This window comes from Ranitomeya variabilis, chromosome 6 (genome assembly GCF_051348905.1).
Source record: "Ranitomeya variabilis isolate aRanVar5 chromosome 6, aRanVar5.hap1, whole genome shotgun sequence".
In the NCBI taxonomy this organism is placed as follows: domain Eukaryota; kingdom Metazoa; phylum Chordata; class Amphibia; order Anura; family Dendrobatidae; genus Ranitomeya; species Ranitomeya variabilis.
The window spans coordinates 71,512,234-71,536,696 of NC_135237.1; positions in this window are offsets into that span (position 1 = coordinate 71,512,234).

The window sequence follows — 24,463 nt, forward strand, 5'->3', positions numbered from 1 at the left end:
AGATAGAAAAAATCTTCAGCTGCTGTTAATTTCAAAAGTTATTAAGTCAGTAAGAGGTTTTTAAAAAAAAAAAAAAAAAACATAATAGCTTATAAAATAAATAATGTCATAATATCCTGGCATGGACATGTGACTACTGCAGCCAATCACTGGTCTCAGATGTCCAGCTACAACCATTGATTGGTTGCAGAGGTTGTGTGAATGTGAAAGCTAAATCCAGAATGTACGCCTTGTTCCTTCCAGATCTGTGCCTAACTGCTCCTAGGATAGTCGCTTCTCTATCCCACCCCAAGTTACTCACCTGTACTCTTTGTAAGATTAATCAAATTGGAATAATTGACTGAAAACCCAACACAAAAGTCCTATCTGTCCTTTTGACAAGTGATAACTAATTACATGCCTGTCAAATGAAATACATCAGCAGCATAATCTCTCATCTATCATTTTAGTCTGCTATGGAGTCATATTACAGAGAAGGCAAAGTATAGTTGCCAACGCCGATGTTGAAAATTTAGTAAAACTTTAGTCCTGCCTTTTGGTCCCTTCCATGAGATACCTGAAATGTTCAATAAAGGCAGGGTTGATCCCATAGCAAATTTGCCACGAGTGTTTCGGAAAAATCCCAAAAGTTGTCTGCAAATTTCGGATAGTTGTCATGTCTGCACAAATGTACATTCCGAGCAACAAGACATGGCTTTTTGAAAAACTTTAAAGTATATTTTCAGATGATCGATTTCGATTTTTTTTTCTTGGTCCTAGTGTCCAAGTAAAAAATAATCTCATCATGCACTACTTTAGCCCAAATCTTGGATGACGCTCACTAATTCAAGTCTACGGGTGCGAGAAACAATTCAGATCCCACACGGAACAACCAAGTGGCATTTTTAAGGATAGATTTCTATTATAAACCTCGGAAACTATATGTGATCATGTACATGTTTTAATGTAGTTGGACGCCACATAGGCATAATTAAAGAACACATGAATGGCTCATGAATGAAAATGTGAGGAAAATTTTTAAAAAATCATCCGAGTTTTCTAGATGAAACTTGGCCAATTTTACATATGATCGTCTCCAGGCAACCTAACTCTTAAAGAAGTGACTACTCATGTTTGCAATGCTACACAATTTGTCATACAGGTATACTACATATTTTTTTCTTGAATAGGCTTAAAGGTTTGTCCAGTCATATGATATTGCCTATTCATTAACAAATACAAATCGGTGGAGGTCCATCACCTGCCACATCCACCGATCAGCCACAACAAGCTTCGTTGACTGGGTTTCAGGTCATCTTTTTTCCAATAGTTTATGTCACCTGTAATTAGTAAGATGATAATGTTGTTTTTTTGCACATCACCGGATGACATTACACTATGGCTAGACCATGCTATTGATCAGTCTCTGTGATCAGCAGCGGAAAGATATCAGTAGAGATCCAGCAGTCGGAATAAACAATTTATGAAGGTTTTTTATTTCCCAATGTTTCTCCATTTATTATGTGTGTTTGCGGTGATCAGACATAAATCATTGTGACTTTCCAATTGTGGGTTTATTAATCAATAAAACAGGTGCTTTTTATATGTCTGGAAATATGTATCCTCTCTTCCATTTACCAAGACAAACTCTGGTAATTCAGTGAAATGATGCAACTTCAGCAATTTATTTATTGACTCTCTCGAAATTCTCATTTATCAAACATTAATTTCTTATTCCAAAATAATTTGCTTTTATTCGTGTGCACTTTCTGTGCAGACTATTAAGATCAATTGCACATAAGTCATGGGATGATTGAGTAACTAATATATTTTTATATTGCTTTAAAGCGGTCTCGAGTAATAAAGAAAATTGAAACAAATAAAACAAAGTGAAAATATTGGATAGAAATCACTTCCTACTGAATAATGGGCTCTACGGTGATCATGAACATGTTTTGCGGCGTATTAGAAGTTATTTACAACATATAAAGCTCAATTCTTTTCAAATGCTCTTTCTTGTCTTCATTTTTGCCATCATCTTTATGTTTTATAGCGGATGGATCTATAGGGGCAGAGCATGCCGAATACATTCTTCAGAATATGATAAAGAGTCGGGATCCTGCTTAGAAACAATTTATTGATTTCCTGTTGCTTTTATAACATTATCCTGTCTCATACACACTTAGGTCAGTTGCATAGCACGTTATTTAATATATTAAGTGGAGAATACCCCACCTAGACAAACATGGGGAATATTGAGATGTTTCAGCCACAAACATGACCACTGCAATGAATAGCACTGCATCCACACTATACTAATAGCATGGAGTATCATGGTACACTATCTTATTAATGGAGCGTGCCAGGGATCATGTTGGCAGCTGTTTTATTTGACCAAAACCTCATGCAGATATATTGTCCTTGGGCATACTGGAAGCAGTGCACTTACTGGGGATAGGACTGTCCTCATCCATCAGTTAGTCCTTTGGACATTACTACAAAGTGGAGGGGCAAAAGTGAGTCCCATTTTCTATGTGGATGCAAACAGATCTCAGTTTACAGATCATTGGACATTTCTTTGCACAATCACATTTTTAAACTCAGATTTTGTAGTGGTCATTTTGCAAATAAGGGTTCAAATCTCTCAAAATATGGTGTTTGGATTAGAGAAGTGAATATGGATTCCCAGGACTCCGGTCCATCAGCCATGTCAGTAATCTTTGACTGCTGGCCACGAGGCCTGTGAATCTCCTTATGTCCCAGTATTTCAAACTATTCCTTTGATTAGCTTACTCAATATCGTGTGTTTTTTTCATGCCACATTGATGAGATTTTGCCAGCCTGACCATTCAAAGGAAAAACCAGAGATGCCAGAAGTAGATTTGCAGGCCTCCCATCCAACAGTCACAGATTCCTGAGAATCAATTCTCTCATTTCTAATCTGAGTGGTATTTGCTTTACATAAAATCCTTTGTTAAAAAAAGTTGAATCGGAGGTTTTTGGCTGCTAAGCTCACTTTTTTGCTGGGTTCAGATGGTCATGATAAATTAGTCCAGACTAGAGCATGCTGCTTTTTTGGGGACGTGGATTGGTCATTACTGGATCAGCATGCTATCTGTTGAGCAAATGGTCAGCACACAATACTCCTGTCTGAATGAGCCCTTAAGGTTACATATTTACAGGCTACATATGGAGTGGATTTTTAGTTTTTCCTAACCTCATTCCTCGGCCATGTCAGTGATCAGTTCTGTTAGACAGGAGCTGTGTGAACAGCTGCTTACCTGCCAGCATCAGAGCCGCTCTTTATTTTTATTATCTGGCCTGGCACGAGTGTCAAACCATGAATAAGGCCATATTGAAAGATATGGAGGTGCTCAGAATGGCCCAAGAGAAGCATCAGCAGGAGCTTCTCCAGAGAGAGGAGGAGCATCGCTGCCTGGCAGAGGAACAAGACAGTCACCCGGTGGTGGCAGAAGTCTTGATAAAAAGGGCCATGGCAAAGCAGGAGCCGTCTGTCCTTGAAGAGAGCGAGACCCCACTTTTCAAGAGCATAATGGAGGTACCCGAAGACATGCAAGAAGCATGTGCCAGTAACGGTGTGCATGAGGCCTTTAGAAAGGCAATAGAGGCGTGTAGTGTGCCCTGGGTGCCTGAGACTCAGCAATTGGTCATACTGTCGATTTAGGGAAGTCACAGTGAAGTGGGTGGCTGTCCTGAAGGATATGCATCTACAATGCCTCCACACGAAACAAATAATCATGTGGAGGAATAAGGAAGCCGCTCGACGTCTGGAGCTTGCGAGAGAAGCTCAAAATCAGCTGGGCTTTGTGGAAGACATCATCCTGGTACCCAGAAATTTGGTGGGGAAAGTCATCGGAAGACTTGGGAGAGTGATGCAGGAGATGGTCGATAAATCCAGTGTGAAGAGACTGAGGATTCCGACTGATGACAAGGCCCAGGTCATGGGTGAAGATGGGATGGTTCCATTTCTTGTTGTCGGATCCATAGAGAGTGTCAGGAATATCCGGATGCTCCTGGGGTATCGCGTGGCATACCTAAAAGAAATTGAGCAGCTAAGACATTAGAGGGAGCAGATCAATAAAGAGCTGCAGAAAATGGGAAACAGATGGCCATCAACTTCATCTCGTGGGATAGAGAAGCAAAGAGGTTTCTTAATGGCTGAAGGTCCTCAAGATGCATCTAACAGAGGACATACAGACATATGGAAGAACTGCTCTCTGAGCAATAAAGACCATATGAGAAATGGCCAGCAGAGAGATTACAGAAAGAGACCTGATGAAACCAGATAGAAGTAGTGTCGCCTCAGTTAGCACAGACTTAGGTGGGAGACCCTGCAGCAGACATGTTGACAAAGAGTCAGACCAGACAGGTGGTATAGGTGCAAGGGAATTGCGATGCCGGGTTCACCGTGACGCCCAAACCCGACTGAGATGACCCTCTCGACAGGTAGGACAAGGTGACATGGGTACCAGGTCTCGAGTCCCCTGGTGTCTGACAAATGTTCAACCCCACAGGATTGAACAAAGGGGGGATATGTGATGCAGTGACCCCTGTTACAGCTAGGGGGTACTGTATGTGCTCCCCAGGGCACGCACAGAGGCGTAATAGGGATAGTGAGACAGTGTCCGGCATTGTGGTGAATGGGCGGTATGTGTCACAGAGGAGGTCTTCTGCGCTGTAAGCCTCCCTTGATATGGAGAGCTGCTCCCTGCAATGCAACCTGGAGTATTTGGTCTTTGGTGCACATGAGCATTAAGATGTTGTTTAGTGAATCTGTGTCCGGGTTGTGGGTAGCTATGAGAGATGGGAGGGTCTGGCTAGCCACCTACCTCACCATTGGGTGAGGGTGCTCACTGTACCCCTCTTTCCTGTGGGAAGTGCAGATATTTGAGGACCTGCAGTGATGTCAGGATCACGTGATCATCCCATGTGATCTATACCTCACTTGTGGGTGTGGTTACACACTACATAATGGAGGTGTGCTTGGCACATGGAGAGTTGCCTGTTATGATCCAGTGGTAGGATCACAAAACTGACCTGATAGGTAAACCTGAATTGTAGGACAAGCTCCGCGAATGTGGAAACTATACCGACCGCAATCCTGATCCTATCCACACACACTAAAGGCAGCCGTGGAGCGTTACCTAAAAACCTAGACGCCTCTTCACAGCCTAAGAAACTGGCTACCCCTAGAGAGAAAGCAAAGCCTCACTTGCTTCAGAGAAATAACCCCAAAGTTTAGACAGCCCCCCACAAATAATAACGGTGAGTTAAGGGGAAAATACAAACGTAGGAATGAAAAACAGGTTTAAGCAAATGAGGCCCGCTAACACTAAATAGTCAGAAGAAAGCAAGGGATCTGTGCAGTCGGTACAAAACTATCAAAAACTATCCACGCAGAAAGTACAAGAACCCCCACACCGACTCACGATGTGAGGGGCGCACTCTGCACCCCAGAGCTACCAGCAAGCGAAAAATCACATATAAGCAAGCTGGACTGAACACATCATATACTGAGAAACATATTCCAGGAAACAATGAGCAAAAAGAACTAGCAAGACTTAGCTTCTCAGAAAGAGACAGGTCACTAGGGAGATCCAGGAGAGGTCAGAACCAGTACTGCATACAACGACAGCAGGCAACAAGTAAAGGTCCAGGTGGAGTTAAATAGGAACCAGCATAGCAGGAAATGAGGCAGCTTAGCCCAGCTCTAGGCCCGCAGTATCGCTAAAGGCCACCAGAGGGAGCCCAGACGGAATTCACAACAGTACCCCCCCCCTTGAGGAGGGGTCACCGAACCCTCACCAGAGCCCCCAGGCCGATCAGGACGAGCCGAATGAAAGGCACGAACCAAATTGGCCACATGGACATCAGAGGCGACAACCCAGGAATTATCCTCCTGACCATAGCCCTTCCACTTAACCAAGTACTGAAGCTTTCGTCTCGAAACACGAGAATCCAAGATCTTTTCCACCACATACTCCAATTCTCCCTCGACCAAGACCGGAGCAGGAGGATAAACAGAAGGAACCACAGGCACCACATATCTCCGCAACAATGACCTATGGAACACATTGTGAATGGCAAATGATGCTGGGAGGTCCAAACGAAATGACACAGGGTTGAGGATTTCCAAAATCCTATAAGGACCGATGAAACGAGGCTTGAACTTAGGAGAGGAAACCTTCATCGGAACATAATGAGAAGACAACCATACCAAATCCCCCACACGAAGTCGGGGACCCACACAGCGCCGGCGGTTAGCAAAGCGCTGAGCCTTCTCTTGTGACAACGTCAAATTGTCCACCACGTGGTTCCAAATCTGCTGCAACCTATCCACCACAGAATCCACCCCAGGACAGTCAGAAGGCTCAACCTGACCTGAGGAAAAACGAGGATGAAAACCAGAATTGCAAAAAAAAAGGCGAAACCAAAGTAGCAGAACTAGCCCGATTATTGAGGGCGAACTCAGCCAATGGCAAAAAGGTCACCCAATCATCCTGATCAGCAGAAACAAAACATCTCAGCTAAGTCTCCAAGGTCTGATTAGTTCGTTCGGTTTGGCCATTCGTCTGAGGATGGAAGGCCGATGAAAAAGATAATTCAATGCCCATCTTAGCACAAAAGGACCGCCAAAATCTGGACACAAACTGGGATCCTCTGTCAGACACAATATTCTCAGGAATACCATGCAAACGAACCACATTCTGAAAAAACAGTGGAACCAAATCGGAGGAGGAAGGTAGCTTAGGCAAGGGCACCAAATGGACCATTTTAGAAAAACGATCACAAACCACCCAGATAACAGACATCTTCTGAGAGACTGGAAGATCCGAAATAAAATCCATGGAAATATGCGTCCAGGGCCTCTTCGGGACAGGCAAAGGCAAAAGCAATCCACTGGCACGAGAACAGCAAGGCTTGGCCCGAGCACAAATCCCACAGGACTGCACAAAGGAACGCATATCCCGCGACAAGGAAGGCCACCAAAAGGAGCTAGCCACCAAATCCCTGGTACCAAAAATCCCAGGGTGACCCGCCAACACCGAAGAATAAACCTCGGAAATGACTCTACTGGTCCATCTATCCGGGACAAACAGTCTCTCCGGTGGACAACAATCAGGTCTATTGGCCTGAAATTCTTGCAGTACCCGTCGTAAATCAGGGGAGATGGCAGACAAAATCACCCCTTCTTTGAGGACACCAGCCGGTTCAGAAACTCCCGGAGAGTCAGGCACAAAGCTCCTAGAAAGAGCATCAGCCTTCACGTTCTTCGAACCCGGAAGGTATGAAACCACGAAATCGAAACGGGAGAAAAACAGCGACCATCGAGCCTGTCTAGGATTTAGCCGCTTAGCAGACTCGAGATAAGTCAAATTCTTGTGATCCGTCAAGACCACCACACGATGTTTGGCTCCCTCAAGCCAATGTCGCCACTCCTCAAATGCCCACTTCATTGCCAATAACTCATAATTCCGCTCGGCAGGCGAAAACTTTCTTGAAAAGAAAGCACATGGCCTCATCACAGAGCCATCAGAGCTTCTCTGTGACAAGACGGCCCCTGCTCCAATCTCAGAAGCATCAACCTCGACCTGGAAGGGCAGAGAGACATCCAGCTGACGCAAGACAGGAGCCGAAGAGAACCGACGTTTGAGCTCCTGAAAGGCCTCCACGGCCGCAGGATACCAATTCGTCACATCAGAACCCTTCTTGGTCAAATCCGTCAAAGGCTTAACCACACTGGAAAAATTATTGATGAAGCGACGGTAAAAATTAGCAAAACCCAAGAACTTCTGAAGACTCTTTACCGATGTAGGTTGAGTCCAGTCATAAATAGCCTGGACCTTGACTGGATCCATCTCAATGGTAGAAGGAGAAAAAATAAAGCCCAAAAAGGAAACCTTCTGGACTCCGAAGAGACATTTAGAGCCCTTCACAAACAAGGCATTGGCTCACAGGACCTGAAATACCATCCTGACCTGCTTCACATGAGATTCCCAATCATCAGAAAAGACCAAAATATCATCCAGGTACACAATCATGAATCTATCCAGATACTCTCGGAAGATGTCGTGCATGAAGGACTGGAACACAGAAGGGGCATTAGAAAGCCCAAAAGGCATCACCAAGTACTCAAAATGGCCTTCGGGCGTATTAAATGCTGTTTTCCATTCATCACCCTGCTTTATACGCACAAGATTATACGCTCCACGAAGATCTATCTTGGTGAACCAACTGGCCCCCCTAATCCGAGCAAACAGATCGGACAACAGTGGCAAAGGATACTGAAACTTGACCGTGATGTTATTTAGAAGGCGATAATCTATACAGGGTCTCAGAGAACCATCCTTCTTGGCCACAAAAAAGAACCCCGCACCCAAAGGGGAAGAGGACGGGCGAATATGCCCCTTCTCCAACGACTCCTTGATATAACTCCGCATAGCGGCATGTTCTGGTACAGACAAATTAAAAAGTCGTCCCTTAGGGAACTTACTACCAGGAATCAAATTTATGGCGCAATCACAATCCCTATGAGGGGGTAGGGCACTGGACTTGGGCTCATCAAATACATCCTGGTAGTCCGACAAAAATTCAGGGACTTCAGAAGGAGTAGAAGAAGCAATTGACACCAAAGGAGCATCGCCATGAATTCCCTGGCAACCCCAACTTGACACAGACATTGCTTTCCAATCCAGGACTGGATTATGAGCCTGCAGCCATGGCAGACCTAACACGACAACATCATGCAAATTATGTAACACAAGAAAGCGAATCACCTCCTGATGTGCAGTGTTATGACCCCAATGGCGAGGGTCTCAGAGAAATAGGTAAGTCTGCGAAGTACAAAAATCCAGCTCATAGGGCAGTGGTAACTGGGTTGACCATATATCTACTCCTAACGCCAACACTAGAAGTAGCAAGGAACATGCCTACGTTGGTCGCTAGATGTCTCGCGCCAGCCGGAGAACTAACTACCCCTAGAAGAGGAAAACAAAGACCTCTCTTGCCTCCAGAGAAAGGACCCCAAAAGTAGGATACAAGCCCCCCACAAATAATAATGGTGAGGTAAGAGGAAATGACAAACATAGAAATGAACTAGGTTTAGCAAAGAGAGGCCCGCTTACTAATAGCAGAATGTAGTAAGATAACTTATATGGTCAACAAAAACCCTATCAAACATCCACGCTGGAAATTCAAGAACCCCCGAACCATCTAACGGCCCGGGGGGAGAACACCAGCTCCCTAGAGCTTCCAGCAAGGACAGGATACAGATTAAGTACAAGCTGGACAAAAATGCAAACAAAAACAAATAACAAAAAACAAGAAAGCAGACTTAGCTTAATCTAGCAGGAACCAGGATCAGTAGACAAGAGCACAACAGATTAGCTCTGATTACAACGTTGCCAGGCATTGAACTGAAGGTCCAGGGAGCTTATATAGCAACACCCCTGAACTAACGGCCCAGGTGAGCATACAAGGGATGACTGACATATCCAGAGTCAAATCACTAGTAACCACTAGAGGGAGCCAAAAAGCAAATTCACAACAGTACCCCCTCCTTAGTGAGGGGTCACCGAACCCTCACCAAGACCACCAGGGCGATCAGGATGAGCGGCGTGAAAGGCCCGAACTAAATCGGCCGCATGCACATCAGAGGCGACCACCCAGGAATTATCCTCCTGACCATAGCCCTTCCACTTGACCAGGTACTGAAGCCTCCGCCTGGAGAGACGAGAATCTAAGATCTTCTCCACCACATACTCCAACTCGCCCTCAACCAACACCGGAGCAGGAGGCTCAGCAGAAGGAACCACAGGCACAACGTACCGCCGCAACAAGGACCTATGAAATACGTTGTGAATGGCAAACGACACCGGAAGATCCAGGCGAAAGGACACAGGATTAAGGATTTCCAATATCTTGTACGGACCAATGAAGCGAGGCTTAAATTTGGGAGAGGAGACCTTCATAGGAACAAATCGAGAAGACAGCCATACCAAATCCCCAACACGAAGTCGGGGACCCACACCGCGGCGGCGGTTGGCAAAACGCTGAGCCTTCTCCTGTGACAACTTCAAGTTGTCCACCACATGATTCCAGATCTGCTGCAACCTATCTACCACAGAATCCACCCCAGGACAGTCAGAAGGCTCCACATGTCCCGAGGAAAAACGAGGATGGAAACCAGAGTTGCAGAAAAATGGCGAAACCAAGGTGGCGGAACTAGCCCGATTATTAAGGGCAAATTCAGCCAACGGCAAGAAGGTCACCCAATCATCCTGATCAGAAGAGACAAAACACCTCAAATAAGCCTCCAGAGTCTGATTAGTTCGCTCCGTTTGTCCATTAGTCTGTGGATGAAAAGCGGACGAAAACGACAAATCAATGCCCATCCTACCACAAAAGGATCGCCAGAACCTGGAAACAAACTGGGATCCTCTGTCCGACACAATATTCTCAGGAATGCCGTGTAAACGGACCACGTTCTGGAAGAACACAGGAACCAGATCGGAAGAGGAAGGCAGCTTAGGCAAAGGAACCAAATGGACCATCTTGGAGAAACGATCACATATCACCCAGATGACAGACATGCCCCGAGACACCGGAAGATCAGAAATGAAATCCATAGAGATGTGTGTCCAAGGTCTCTTCGGGACAGGCAAGGGCAAGAGCAACCCGCTGGCACGAGAACAGCAAGGCTTAGTTCGAGCACAAGTCCCACAGGACTGCACAAAAGACCGCACATCCCTAGACAAGGACGGCCACCAAAAGGACCTGGCCACCAGATCCCTGGTGCCAAAAATTCCCGGGTGCCCTGCCAACACCGAGGAATGAACCTCGGAAATGACTCTACTGGTCCACCTAGCAGGCACAAACAATCTGTCAGGTGGACAAGAGTCAGGCCTACCAGCCTGAAATCTCTGCAACACACGTCGCAGATCCGGAGAAATAGCTGACAAGATAACTCCTTCCTTAAGAATACCCACAGGTTCAGCGACTCCAGGAGCATCAGGCACAAAGCTCCTAGACAGAGCATCGGCCTTCACATTCTTCGAACCTGGTAAATACGAGACCACAAAGTCAAAACGGGAGAAAAACAATGACCAGCGGGCCTGTCTAGGATTCAGGCGTTTAGCAGACTCGAGATACATTAGATTTTTGTGATCAGTCAAAACCACCACACGATGCTTAGCACCCTCGAGCCAATGACGCCACTCCTCAAATGCCCACTTCATGGCCAACAACTCCCGATTGCCCACATCATAATTTCGCTCTGCAGGCGAAAACTTCCTAGAGAAAAAGACACAAGGTCTCATAGTAGAGCAACCAGGACCTCTCTGAGACAAAACGGCCCCTGCCCCAATCTCCGAAGCATCCACCTCAACCTGAAAGGGCAGTGAGACATCAGGCTGGCACAAAACAGGCGCCGAAGTAAACCGGCGTTTCAACTCCTGGAAAGCCTCCACGGCAGCAGGAGCCCAGTTAGCTACATCAGAGCCTTTCTTGGTCATATCCGTCAAAGGTTTAACAACGCTAGAAAAATTAGCGATAAAACGACGGTAAAAGTTAGCAAAACCCAAGAACTTCTGAAGACTCTTAACTGACGAGGGCTGAGTCCAATCATGAATAGCTCGGACCTTGACTGGGTCCATCTCCACAGCAGAAGGGGAAAAAATGAACCCTAAAAAGGGAACCTTCTGTACACCAAAGAGACACTTTGAGCCTTTAACAAACAAAGAATTTTCACGCAAAATCTTGAAAACCATCCTGACCTGTTCTACATGCGAGTCCCAATCATCAGAAAAAAACAGAATATCGTCCAGATAAACGATCAAAAATTTATCCAGATACTTCCGGAAAATGTCATGCATAAAGGACTGAAAAACTGAAGGCGCATTAGAGAGCCCAAAAGGCATCACCAAGTACTCAAAATGACCTTCGGGCGTATTGAATGCGGTTTTCCATTCATCTCCTTGCTTAATGCGCACAAGGTTGTACGCACCACGAAGATCTATCTTGGTGAACCACTTGGCACCTTTAATCCGGGCAAACAAGTCCGACAACAGCGGCAAAGGATACTGAAATTTGACAGTGATCTTATTTAAGAGCCGATAGTCAATACAAGGCCTCAAAGATCCGTCCTTTTTGGCCACAAAAAAGAATCCCGCACCAAGAGGGGAAGAAGAAGGACGGATATGCCCCTTCTCCAGAGACTCTCTAATATATGAACGCATAGCGGTATGTTCAGGTACCGACAGGTTAAATAATCTTCCCTTAGGAAACTTACTGCCTGGAATCAACTCTATTGCGCAGTCACACTCCCTATGAGGAGGCAGTGCACTGGACCTGGACTCGCTGAAAACATCCTGATAATCAGACAAATACTCCGGAACTTCCGAAGGCGTAGAAGAAGCAATAGACACGGGCAGGGAATCCCCATGATTTCCACGGCATTCCCAACTTGACACTGACATGGCCTTCCAATCCAAGACTGGATTATGGGTCTGCAACCATGGCAACCCCAAAACAACCAAATCATGCATTTTATGCAAAACAAGAAAACGTATAACCTCCCGATGTTCAGGAGTCATACACATGGTAACCTGTGTCCAAAACTGCGGTTTATTTTCTGCCAACGGCGTAGCATCAATACCCCTAAGAGGGATAGGATTTTCTAATGGCTCAAGAACAAAACCACAGCGCTTGGCAAATGACAGATCCATAAGACTCACAGCACCTGAATCTACAAACGCCATGGCAGGATAAGATGACAGTGAACAAATCAAAGTTACAGATAGAATAAATTTAGGTTGCAAATTACCAACGGTGACAGGACTAACAACCTTAGTTAGACGTTTAGAGCATGCTGAGATAACATGTGTAGAATCACCACAGTAGTAACACAAGCCATTCTGGCGTCTATGAATTTTCCGCTCATTTCTAGTCAGGATTCTATCACATTGCATTAAATCAGGTGTTTGTTCAGACAGCACCATAGGTGAATTTGCGGTTTTTCTATCACATTGCCTTAAATCAGGTGCCTGTTCAGACAACACCATAAGGGAATTTGCGGTTTTGCGCTCCCGCAACCGCCGGTCAATTTGAATAGCCAGGGCCATGGAATCATTTAGACCTGTGGGAATAGGGAAACCCACCATCACATTCTTAATGGCTTCAGAAAGGCCATTTCTAAAATTTGCGGCCAGTGCACACTTGTTCCACTGAGTCAGCACGGACCATTTCCGAAATTTTTGGCAATACACTTCAGCCTCGTCCTGGCCCTGAGACATAGCCAGCAAGGCTTTTTCTGCCTGAATCTCAAGATTGGGTTCCTCATAAAGTAAACCGAGCGCCAGAAAAAACGCATCAATATCCGCCAATGCCGGATCTCCTGGCGCCAGCGAGAAGGCCCAATCCTGAGGGTCGCCCCGTAAAAAAGACATAACAATTTTCACTTGCTGAGCGGAGTCTCCAGATGAACAGGGTCTCAGGGACAAAAATAATTTACAATTATTCCTGAAATTTCTAAACTTAAATCGGTCTCCGAAAAACAATTCAGGAATCGGTATCTTAGGTTCTGACATAGGATTTCTGGTAACATAATCTTGTATGCCCTGCACACGAGCAGCAAGCTGGTCCACACTTGTAATCAAGGTCTGGACATTCATGTCTGCAGCAAGCTTGAGCCACTCAGAGGTAAAGGGGAAAAGAAAAAAAAATGAGAGAGAGAAAGAAAAAAAAAAAAAACTCAGAATTTTCTTTCTTATAATCCCGCTTCTGCAATGCATATAACATTTAATACCGGCCTGGCAAACTGTTATGACCCCAATGGCGAGGGTCTCAGAGAAATAGGTAAGTCTGCGAAGTACAAAAATCCAGCTCATAGGGCAGTGGTAACTGGGTTGACCATATATCTACTCCTAACGCCAACACTAGAAGTAGCCGGGGAACATGCCTACGTTGGTCGCTAGATGTCTCGCGCCAGCCGGAGAACTAACTACCCCTAGAAGAGGAAAACAAAGACCTCTCTTGCCTCCAGAGAAAGGACCCCAAAAGTAGGATACAAGCCCCCCACAAATAATAACGGTGAGGTAAGAGGAAATGACAAACATAGAAATGAACTAGGTTTAGCAAAGAGAGGCCCGCTTACTAATAGCAGAATGTAGTAAGATAACTTATATGGTCAACAAAAACCCTATCAAACATCCACGCTGGAAATTCAAGAACCCCCGAACCATCTAACGGCCCGGGGGGAGAACACCAGCTCCCTAGAGCTTCCAGCAAGGACAGGATACAGATTAAGTACAAGCTGGACAAAAATGCAAACAAAAACAAATAACAAAAAGCAAGAAAGCAGACTTAGCTTAATCTAGCAGGAACCAGGATCAGTAGACAAGAGCACAACAGATTAGCTCTGATTACAACGTTGCCAGGCATTGAACTGAAGGTCCAGGGAGCTTATATAGCAACACCCCTGAACTAACGGCCCAGGTGAGCATACAAGGGATGACTGACATATCCAGAGTCAAATCACTAGTAACCACTAGAGGGAGCCAAAAAGCAAATTCACAACAGTGCAGGAGTCATGCACATGGTCACTTGAGCCCAGAACTGAGGTTTATTCTTGGCCAATGGCGTGGCATCAATTCCCTTTAGTGGAATAGGGAATTGCAAAGGCTCCAAGATAAAACCACAGCGCCTGGCAAAAGACAAATCCATCAAATTCAGGGCAGCACCTGAATCCACAAAAGCCATAACTGAGTAGGATGACAGAGAGCAAATCAAAGTAACAGACAAAATGAATTTAGGCTGTACAGTACCAATGGTGACAGACTTAGCGAAGTTTTTTGTGCGCTTAGAACAATCTGAGATAACATGAGCAGAATCACCACAGTAAAAGCACAACCCATTCTGACGTCTGTGATTTTGCCGTTCAATTCTGGTCAGAATCCTGTCACATTGCATAGACTCAGGCTTCTGCTCAGAAAATACCGCCAGATGGTGCACTGGTTTGCGCTCCCGCAAACGCCGATCAATCTGAACGGCCAAAGACATTGACTCATTCAGACCCGCAGGCATGGGAAACCCCACCATAACATCCTTAATGGCTTCCGAAAGACCCTTTCTGAAAATCGCCGCCAGGGCACACTCATTTCACTGAGTGAGCACAGACCATTTCCAAAACTTCTGACAGTAAACCTCTGCTTCATCAAGACCTTGGGAGAGAGCCAGCAAAACCTTTTCTGCTTGGTCTACCAGATTAGGTTCCTCATAAAGCACTCCAAGCGCCAGAAAAAACGCATCCACATTTTGCAATGCAGGATCTCCTGGCGCCAGAGAGAATGCCCAATCTTGAGGGTCACCACGCAACAAAGAAATAATAATTTTAACTTGCTGAACCGGATCACCAGAGGAACGAGGTCTCAGAGAAAGGAACAATTTGCAATTATTTTTAAAGTTCAAAAACCTACATCTGTCTCCGGAGAACAGCTTAGGAATAGGTATCTTAGGCTCTGACATAGGACTGTGAACTACATAATCCTGAATGCCTTGTACCCTAGCAGTGAGATGATCCACACTAGAAGACAGACTCTGGAGGTCCATAGCTGCAGCTGAATTCTGAACCACCCAGAGATTAAGGGGAGGAGAGAGGCTAGACACACTGCAGAGGAAAAAAAAAATGAACTCAGGATTTCTCTTATCCCTCTTTTGCGATGCATTAACTCTTTACTGGCCTGCTGTACTATTATGATCCGGTGGTAGGATCACAAAACTGACCTGATAGGTAAACCTGAATTGTAGGACAAGCTCTGAGAATGTGTAAACTATACCGACCGCAATCCTGATCCTATCCACACACACTAAAGGCAGCCGTGGAGCGTTACCTAAAAACCTAGACGCCTCTTCACAGCCTAAGAAACTTGCTACCCCTAGAGAGAAAGCAAAGCCTCACTTGCCTCAGAGAAATAACCCCAAAGTTTAGACAGCCCCCCACAAATAATAACGGTGAGTTAAGGGGAAAATACAAACGTAGGAATGAAAAACAGGTTTAAGCAAATGAGGCCCGCTAACACTAAATAGTCAGAAGAAAGCAAGGGATCTGTGCGGTCGGTACAAAAACTATCCACGCAGAAAGTACAAGAACCCCCACACTGACTCACGATGTGAGGGGCGCACTCTGCACCCCAGAGCTACCAGCAAGCGAAAAATCACATATAAGAAAGCTGGACTGAACACATCATATACTGAGAAACATATTCCAGGAAACAATGAGCAAAAAGAACTAGCAAGACTTAGCTTCTCAGAAAGAGACAGGTCACCAGGGAGATCCAGGAGAGGTCAGAACCAGTACTGAATACAACGACAGCAGGCAACAAGTAAAGGTCCAGGTGGAGTTAAATAGGAACCAGCATAGCAGGAAATGAGGCAGCTGAGCCCAGCTCCAGACCCACAGTATCGATAAAGGCCACCAGAGGGAGCTCATACGGAATTCACAACAGTTGCCTGGGAGTCTGTCAGCATGGACAGACTTCCATGTGTCCAGGTGGGACACTACAGAGTGTTCGGTGTGCAGAGTCAATGATGGCGCTGTGTTGGGGAGCTACTGACCTTCAGTGCACCTGGACTGTCGGGAGTGCCCTGGTCACAAGGACAGTGATCCCCGTAAGGCAGTTCCCCAGGAGAGAGGACTGACAGGAGGTCAGGGTGTGGAGCAGGACCTTCGGGAAGGTAACCTCAGACAATGGGGTTGTAATAAAAGAAGAGAGGTGTATCTACCTCGTGGATGTAATGAAACGGACTGTACTCTATCTGGTTTATGCGGAGTTAAAATTAACCAGATTGCCTGCGTATGTGAAGTAACCATTCCTGTGTGCCTGAATATCGTGGTCAAGCGAGTGTCCCCCAACACAGATAGCGAGTAGTGTTGAGCATTCCGATACCGCAAGTATCGGGTATCGGCCGATATTTGCGGTATCGGAATTCCGATACCGAGTTCCGGTATTTTTGCGATATCGGGAATCGGGATCGTAATGCACATTCATGTGTAAAATAAAGAATAAAAATAAAAAATAGGGATATACTCACCCTCTGACGCGCCATGGTTGTAACCACTGCAACCGGCAGCCTCCGTTCCTAAGAATGAGGGAGTGAAGGACCTGCAATGACATCGCGGTCTTGTGATTGGTTGCGTGAGCGGTCACATGAGCAGTCACGGGACCAATTACAAGCCACCACGTCATCGAAGGTCCTTCACTCGCTTATTCTTAGGAACGGAGGCTGCCGGTTAACACCGCTAGGTCCAGGGTCCGCCGAAGGGGTGAGTATATCCATATTTTTTATTTTTATTCTTTATTTTTTACATGAATATGGATCCCAGGGCCTGAAGGAGAGTTTCCTCTCCTTCAGACCCTGGGAACCATCCAGGATAGCTTCCGATACTTGTGTCCCATTGACTTGTATTGGTATCGGGTATCGGCGATATCCGATATTTTTCGGATATCGGCTGATACTATCCGATACCGATACTTTCAAGTATCGGAAGGTATCGCTCAACACTAATAGTGAGCGCTATCTCACAACAGTTTTTCATCAAAATTGCAGCACCCAGTAAGTGACACATCGCTGGAATCCGGGTCTCTGTTCCTACATCAGGCTGCTCTCAGACGGGAGAGCAACAATATGGTGACAGATTCACTTTAATAATGTATGCTGTTTATAATGTAAAATCCAGAGATCAATCATCTGTAAAAAGCAGATTTTTTTCAACCACTACATGCTCAAGCCAAGGCCTAAAGCTAAGGGGAAACTGAAGTTAAGGTTTATTTGTGAATTAACCCATGAGAAATAACACTGGTGAAAAAGCAATTGGCTTCAAATGAGCTTGTCTTCTGCTAGATCTCTTTGGTTTATTCTCGTGTTAGTAGACACTGTCGAAGAATTCTCAGCATCCAGCGAACTATTGATACAATTTTCACAACTGCGCTGGCATCGGTCCTTTCACATTATCCTCGTAGAATGCCCTTCAGAGAGCTCTAAGCTCAGAAGTAGTTGGGTTTGTAGCTGCCACCGATTTTAATGCATCTCTATTTCAAGGTGTTTTGTTTATCTATTTCTCATTTATTTTGAGCAGTAATATCCACAGTGTAGCGTGACTACCTTACTGGAGCCTCCGTATTTTTCTTTTTCTAGCATTGTTTCTGAACTCAGGTGTAGTATCTTCTGCAGCCCCTCTGGCTCAATCCGACCTTGATTAAGGGTCACAGATTGCAGATTATGTATATAAAATGAAAGCTATGCTCTGATTTTTTTTTTGCTATGAGCAACAAAGACAGTTGTACCATTTGACAGTTTTTAATAATGTGCCCCTTTAACAGTGGCGTAGCTTTAAGCTTGCGGGCACCAATGCAAAATCTACCACAGGATCCCCAAGTACCACTGATCGTTAATAGCATTGTTCTTCTCATTTGGGCCAAAGGTACTCTTGCTCCTCCTAGACTCTCGGACCTGGGAGTAACTGCAACCTTTGCACCCACTTTAAATATGCCTGGGCTGAAATCCCACCAAGGACAACATCTGCCAGGAGTTTGTATGTTCTCCCCGTGTTTGCGTGGGTTCCTCCAGGGACTCCGGTTTCCTCCCACATCCCAAAGACATACTGATATGGAATCTAGATTGTGAGCCCCATCGGGGACAGTGATGATGATTTCTGTAAAGCGCTGCAAAATATAATGGCGACTTATAAGTTAATAAAAATAGAGAGAGAGTTACACAGTGATATTTCTTGGGCAATAGTAATTCTCGAACAAGTTGCTGTCCAGAGACTACTTTAGAGCTCTAAAAAAGCAGACATGTTCCATAGATATCACAGTCATATGGGACTTGCATTGAAGTCTGTGGCAGGGAAGGTGTGTCTGACTTTCGACCAGGGAGAGAAAATCCAACAAATTTGGACACATTTGCGACTTTGTGTTCCAGTCGCTGTAGGTTGAAAATCACAATATGACACCATAGGAAATTATTAGACATGATGTATCAGGGCAGACTCAGGGTTATATCTCAGTCCAAGTCTACAGTAAGGTTACATTCCCACAATGAGTTTTTGGTTTTTGATGCTGCATAGTTTTGCATCTTACATTTCCAGTAAAGTGGATGAGATTTACAGAAATCTCCTTCCCACTGTACTTTTTTCACTTAACATAAACTTACCTGTGGTGTGCGTTTACAATCCACAGAATGTCAATTTCTCTTGCCGGTACTCTGAGTTTTCAGTGCGGATTTTCCCCATAGACTTAAATTAGATGTGGAAAATCCGCAGGTAAAAAATGCACACCTAATCCACACCTAATTACAGCAATAAAGACTTGTCATAGCCAAATATGAGGAAGTATCAAAAAACAAAGAAGCTTTTTATGAAACATGGAACACAAACAAGAAACAAAAAAAACAGTCAAAAACACAATAAAACGCATGTTGAAAAACACACAAAAATGCAAGTAACCTAATTTAAATAACAGGTGCAGAAATGGTGCAGAAGTTCTGCAACGTCAAAAGCTCATTGTGGGAATGTAGTCTAAATATCAACCACTTGCCGATATCGGGCGCACATTTACCCAGATGTCGGACTCCCTCCCTTTGATGTGGGCTCCAGCGGTGAGCTCACATCTTTCCCGGGACATGTCAGCTGTTTTGAACAGCGGACATGTGCCCGGAACAACCGCGGGTGACGCTGTCAGCATTTAACTCTCGTGTCCGGCTATTGGGCCGGAAATCCGCCCCTGGTGACCCCCGTCATGTGATCATGGGTCACCGGTTCATTGGCATGACAACCAGAGGTCTACTGCCGGCTTGCTGCGAGTGCCGCCCGGTGGTCAGCGGTTATAGCAAGTGAGTAATTCTAGAGGCGATCTGATCATTGCCTCTATGTAGCAGAGCCAAATGAGTTGTGTCAGCTTCTAGTCTCCTATGGAGATTATTGAAGCATGCCAAAAAAGTTTTTAAAAATTAAAAAAATAAAAACAATTAAAAAAGTTCAAAACACCCCCCTTTCGCCCCATTCAAAATAAAATGATAAAAAAATCAAACCTACATATCACTGGTATTGCCGCTCTGAGAATCACCCAACCTATCAGTAAAAAAGAGGATTAACCTGATCGCTAAACGGCTAGAGAGAAAAAAAGTAAAAATGCCAGAATTATGTTTTTTTTTGTTCGCCGCAACATTGTGTAATAACAAGAGATCAAAAGATCGTAAATGCACCATAATGGTATAATTAAAAACAACAGCTTGGCACGCAAAAAATAAGCCCTCACCCGACCAGAGATCATGAAAAATGGAGACGCTACCGGTATCGGAAGATGACACAATATTTTTTTTTTAGCAAACTTTGGAATTTTTTTTCACCACTAAGATAAATACAGAAACTATACATGTTTGGTGTCTATGAACTCTTAATGACCTGAAGAATCATAATGGCAGGTCAGATTTAGCATTTAGTGAATTCCAATTCAGACAAAATGATCTGTACCACTGCAACATATATGCAAAGCTATTTGTAAACATCCAATCTGCTTTATGGCTGCCCAGTTTGGACTCCTGGGTGCCCACTCATGAAAAAACAAAGCAAATGTCCATGCAGCAAGTAAGAGAAGAGTGGCACTCAGGACCTGTTGAAGCACTTGTGCGCAAAACGATCGTCGTCCAGTTCTTAGTTCCACCGATTACTCTCTTGGCCTGGATGTTTTAAAAATTGCCGAAATAATGTGAGTGCCTCTCTTCTCTTACTTGCTGCATGGACATTTAGCATTTAGTGAAGCTGGTAAAAAAGCCAAACAAAAAAACAAGTGTGGGATTGCACTTTTTTGCACTTTTTTTTTCCCCAGTACATGACATGGCAAAACCAATGATGTAGTTCAAAATACAACTCGTCCTGCAAAAAACAAGCCCTCCTATGGCCATATTGATGGAAAAATAGTTATTGCTCCGGGAAGAAGGGGAGCGAAAAACGAAAACGCAAAAACGAAAATACCTCCAGGGGTTAAGGGGTTAAAAGAACAAAATCAGAAATGTCAGGATGCATAATAAAAATAGTTGTGGTAAATAGACTAAGAAGTGTAAAGCGGAGTTTAAAAGTTTTGAAAGAAAACATCCAGCTTAATTAAATATTTAGCTAAATAATCCTAAAATAATAATATTCTCATAAGGGCATGTTATTCCTTTAGTTTTGTAAGGAACCAGCATATGGTTTGTAAATGGAAAGTCCGATTGCATTAGTGCACTAATAAAAATGAGGCACTGGCTATATTTCATTATTAGAAAATCTGTAGAAAACAACACAAAGCCTGGAAGTTAAGATTCTCCCCATATTAGGGTTTAATTGGGGAACACATCTGCTCCGTACATTTTTCATTAATGATTTCGGTGCTGTCCAGCAGAGGGCAAGCTCAGTCTATCATTTTCCTGCCTTATGGAGGAGACTTCATATTTCTTAAACACTTTTTTTTGCTTTTCATTGGTGTCACAGTACAGCAGGAATGGCTTTTATTACATGAAACTGCTCTCACTTCTGGTGACATAGCGGATGCAGCTGGAAGAAACTAAGACACTTGCTGCAAATAAGAACAAGTGCACATTGCTCATCTGATCTGGGTATGTTCACAAATGACAGGAAGTTACTGTAACTTATGCAACAGAAAATAGTTAGAATTCCAATCGGAATAGTAAAATTGAGATGAACATTGTAGAATCAATTATAGTTAGGACCGTGGGATGTTTTTTTCCAGTCTTATAAATGTATATAAAGATCTGCCATATGTGATCATCATCCACTGTCTCTCTGACCTAAGTTATACAAAGGTAAAACACATAATAAAAAAGGGCTTCATTTTGTGTTTTATAGTGTTATTGTGCCTCCAGTTTTTAAAAACAGGTCATGGTCGACAATTAAAGAGACTCTGCTCAAAATGGACGTTAATTTTCAAATGCTCCAGGGGCGGATTTATAATTGGTGCATAGGGGCCAAAGAGGTAAGGGGTGCCAATTCCAGCCCCAAAGAGGGTGGGGTTGTGCATTACGATGAGCTTTTGGACGGCAAAGGGCCCATATATTGTTCTTTCACAGGGACCCACTTATGTCTGTGTCTGACAGTGAAATATTCCATATGCAAAGTAGACCGTTCCAGCCCAACCCGAGACCCATCGGTATACGGCACTGTTTTGGGGTACATGACCCTTATCGGAAGGCAGCAGAATACTAATTGGCTGAATGAGGTACTTTAAAAGCAACTCAAGTGGATATTAAAGATCTCACTGAGCTAGCCAGTTTCCTCTTTTGTACTGATGAGGGGAAAGAACTCCCGAACAGTGCCGTCTAAATATGGCTCCCTGTTTTGGTTGCATGCATACATTTTTTTTCCCCGTTGACTATTGCTTGAAAATAGGTTCCCTCTCAATATTAATATGGTTCTCTTCAATAACAGCCAGTATTCTTTTTGAGCAGCATGTAATTCATATAATTCAACTAACCAGTACTCTATACTGAAGAGGGGCAAAAAACCCCAAACAGTGCTGTTTATACTGTATATGAGTTTGTAGCTTGCCAGGTATAAGCAACTTCACATATAGGTAATTTTTAAATAAAGATTAAAATGTAAGTTCTGCTTTTTTGAAGCCTTGTAGTTTTTTTTAAAGAAAATGTGTATTCATATTATTAATTATTATGCTACAATTTTCCAATTGTAGTATATACCAAATGTCCATAATGGCTTATTTAAGGAAGCACAGTATCCTCTCTGCAAAACCCTGCACTAATGTTAGCGGGAATATTCATTAAATATGACTTGGAGCAAAACTGATTAGTAAGAGGAAATCTCCAACAATCAATGGATCACGTTATTTAGAAAGTGTCCCCTCTGTAAACCTTCTAAAGGGAACTTAGCTCCACAGACATGCCTGTTTTGGTAATTACTTGTATACTCCATGAAATAACAATTCTGTAGCATTTTTATACTGTTGCAGTGTTCTTTTTTCCCAGTTACTTCTCCTAGAAATGTATGAATAAATTCACAACTACGCGCAAATATTGAACATATCACGTTGTTGGGTCTATTAAAAGCATTGATTGGACAATGTTAATACGTAGATACACATCCATAACTGGTACCACCCAATTGTCAATCAGTGGCTTCATCAGTAAGGTCATCTGTGATCAGGATGTCATCATTCCGTCAGATCAGCAGTTTTTGAATGGAGGCTTTCAGTAGTAATGTTTTCCTTTCTTTTTACGTTGTAAAGATCTGTAACCTTTGCTAACTTAAGTTCTTTTCCAACATAACACTTACTAGTGTGTCTTATGTAAGGTCCCCATTTATTGAGCAGGCTCAGGAGTTGTGCCTGCATCATGCAGGAGGAATGCCATCTGTAATACATAGTTGTAAAATTGAAAGCATTCGGAAAATGGCGATGGGAACAGATTTTTTTTTTAATGAATTTCTGAATTTTTTTTTTACAATGTAAATTTTAAAATATTATTCTGACCTCTGTAATAATGTTTCCAGGTCACTTTTAGAGTACAATGAATGCAATAAGCACAAAATCCAAAACAGCATTTGAAGAATTTTCTTTTTTTAGTGCAATTTTTCAAGTTTTCCAGTACATCTTTATTTAAAGAGAACCTGTCAGCACGATTTTGTCTTGTAAAGTAAAGACACAGCCCCTTTACAATCACAATAGTGAATACATTGATACCTTTGGTGAAAAAAATCTGCTTTATTGTCCTTCTCTAATTACAATTTGAAGTTTTCTACAAATCAGATTTTGGTGCACAGGGGCCGGACTTTGCACTGGGTCTTCTATTCTGTGATTCCCTGGACCTTTCGCTGACTTTGGTCTGTGAATCACAGGTTGCTGCTGAGATTTTGAACAGAAGTGCCAGTTCAGGCAGGCGGAGGAACGGGGGAATCACAGACAAGGAGGAGAAGACCCAGGGCACAATCCGGCCCCTGTGCACCAAAATATAATTAGTAAAAAACTTCAAATGGTGATTGAAGGAGAGCCAAAAAGGAGATTTCTTCATCAAAGGTATCAATCTAATCTGTGTTACACCATTACAGCTATGTATTTACCTTACACTACAAAATCATGCTGACAGGTGATTTTTAAAATTAAAATTAGTAATCTTGCAATTTTCACACCGTCCATTCAGTAAATGTTTTCAGCAGGCTCCTTATCGTCAAGGACAGGATTACAATGTCTGATAACACCGCTATATTCAGCCAATAACATATGATCCACCCTCCGCTCTATCTCTCTTTTCAATGTCCTTTGTTCATCACACTCATTAGATGCTTCAGTAAAAAAGATAGGGTGAGAGTAGGTTCATTGTGGCTAATAAACTTGAATTTCCTGAGGCATCAGAAGTTAGATTTTAATAATGATATGGAAAAAAAAGTGTTGCCAATGTAAAA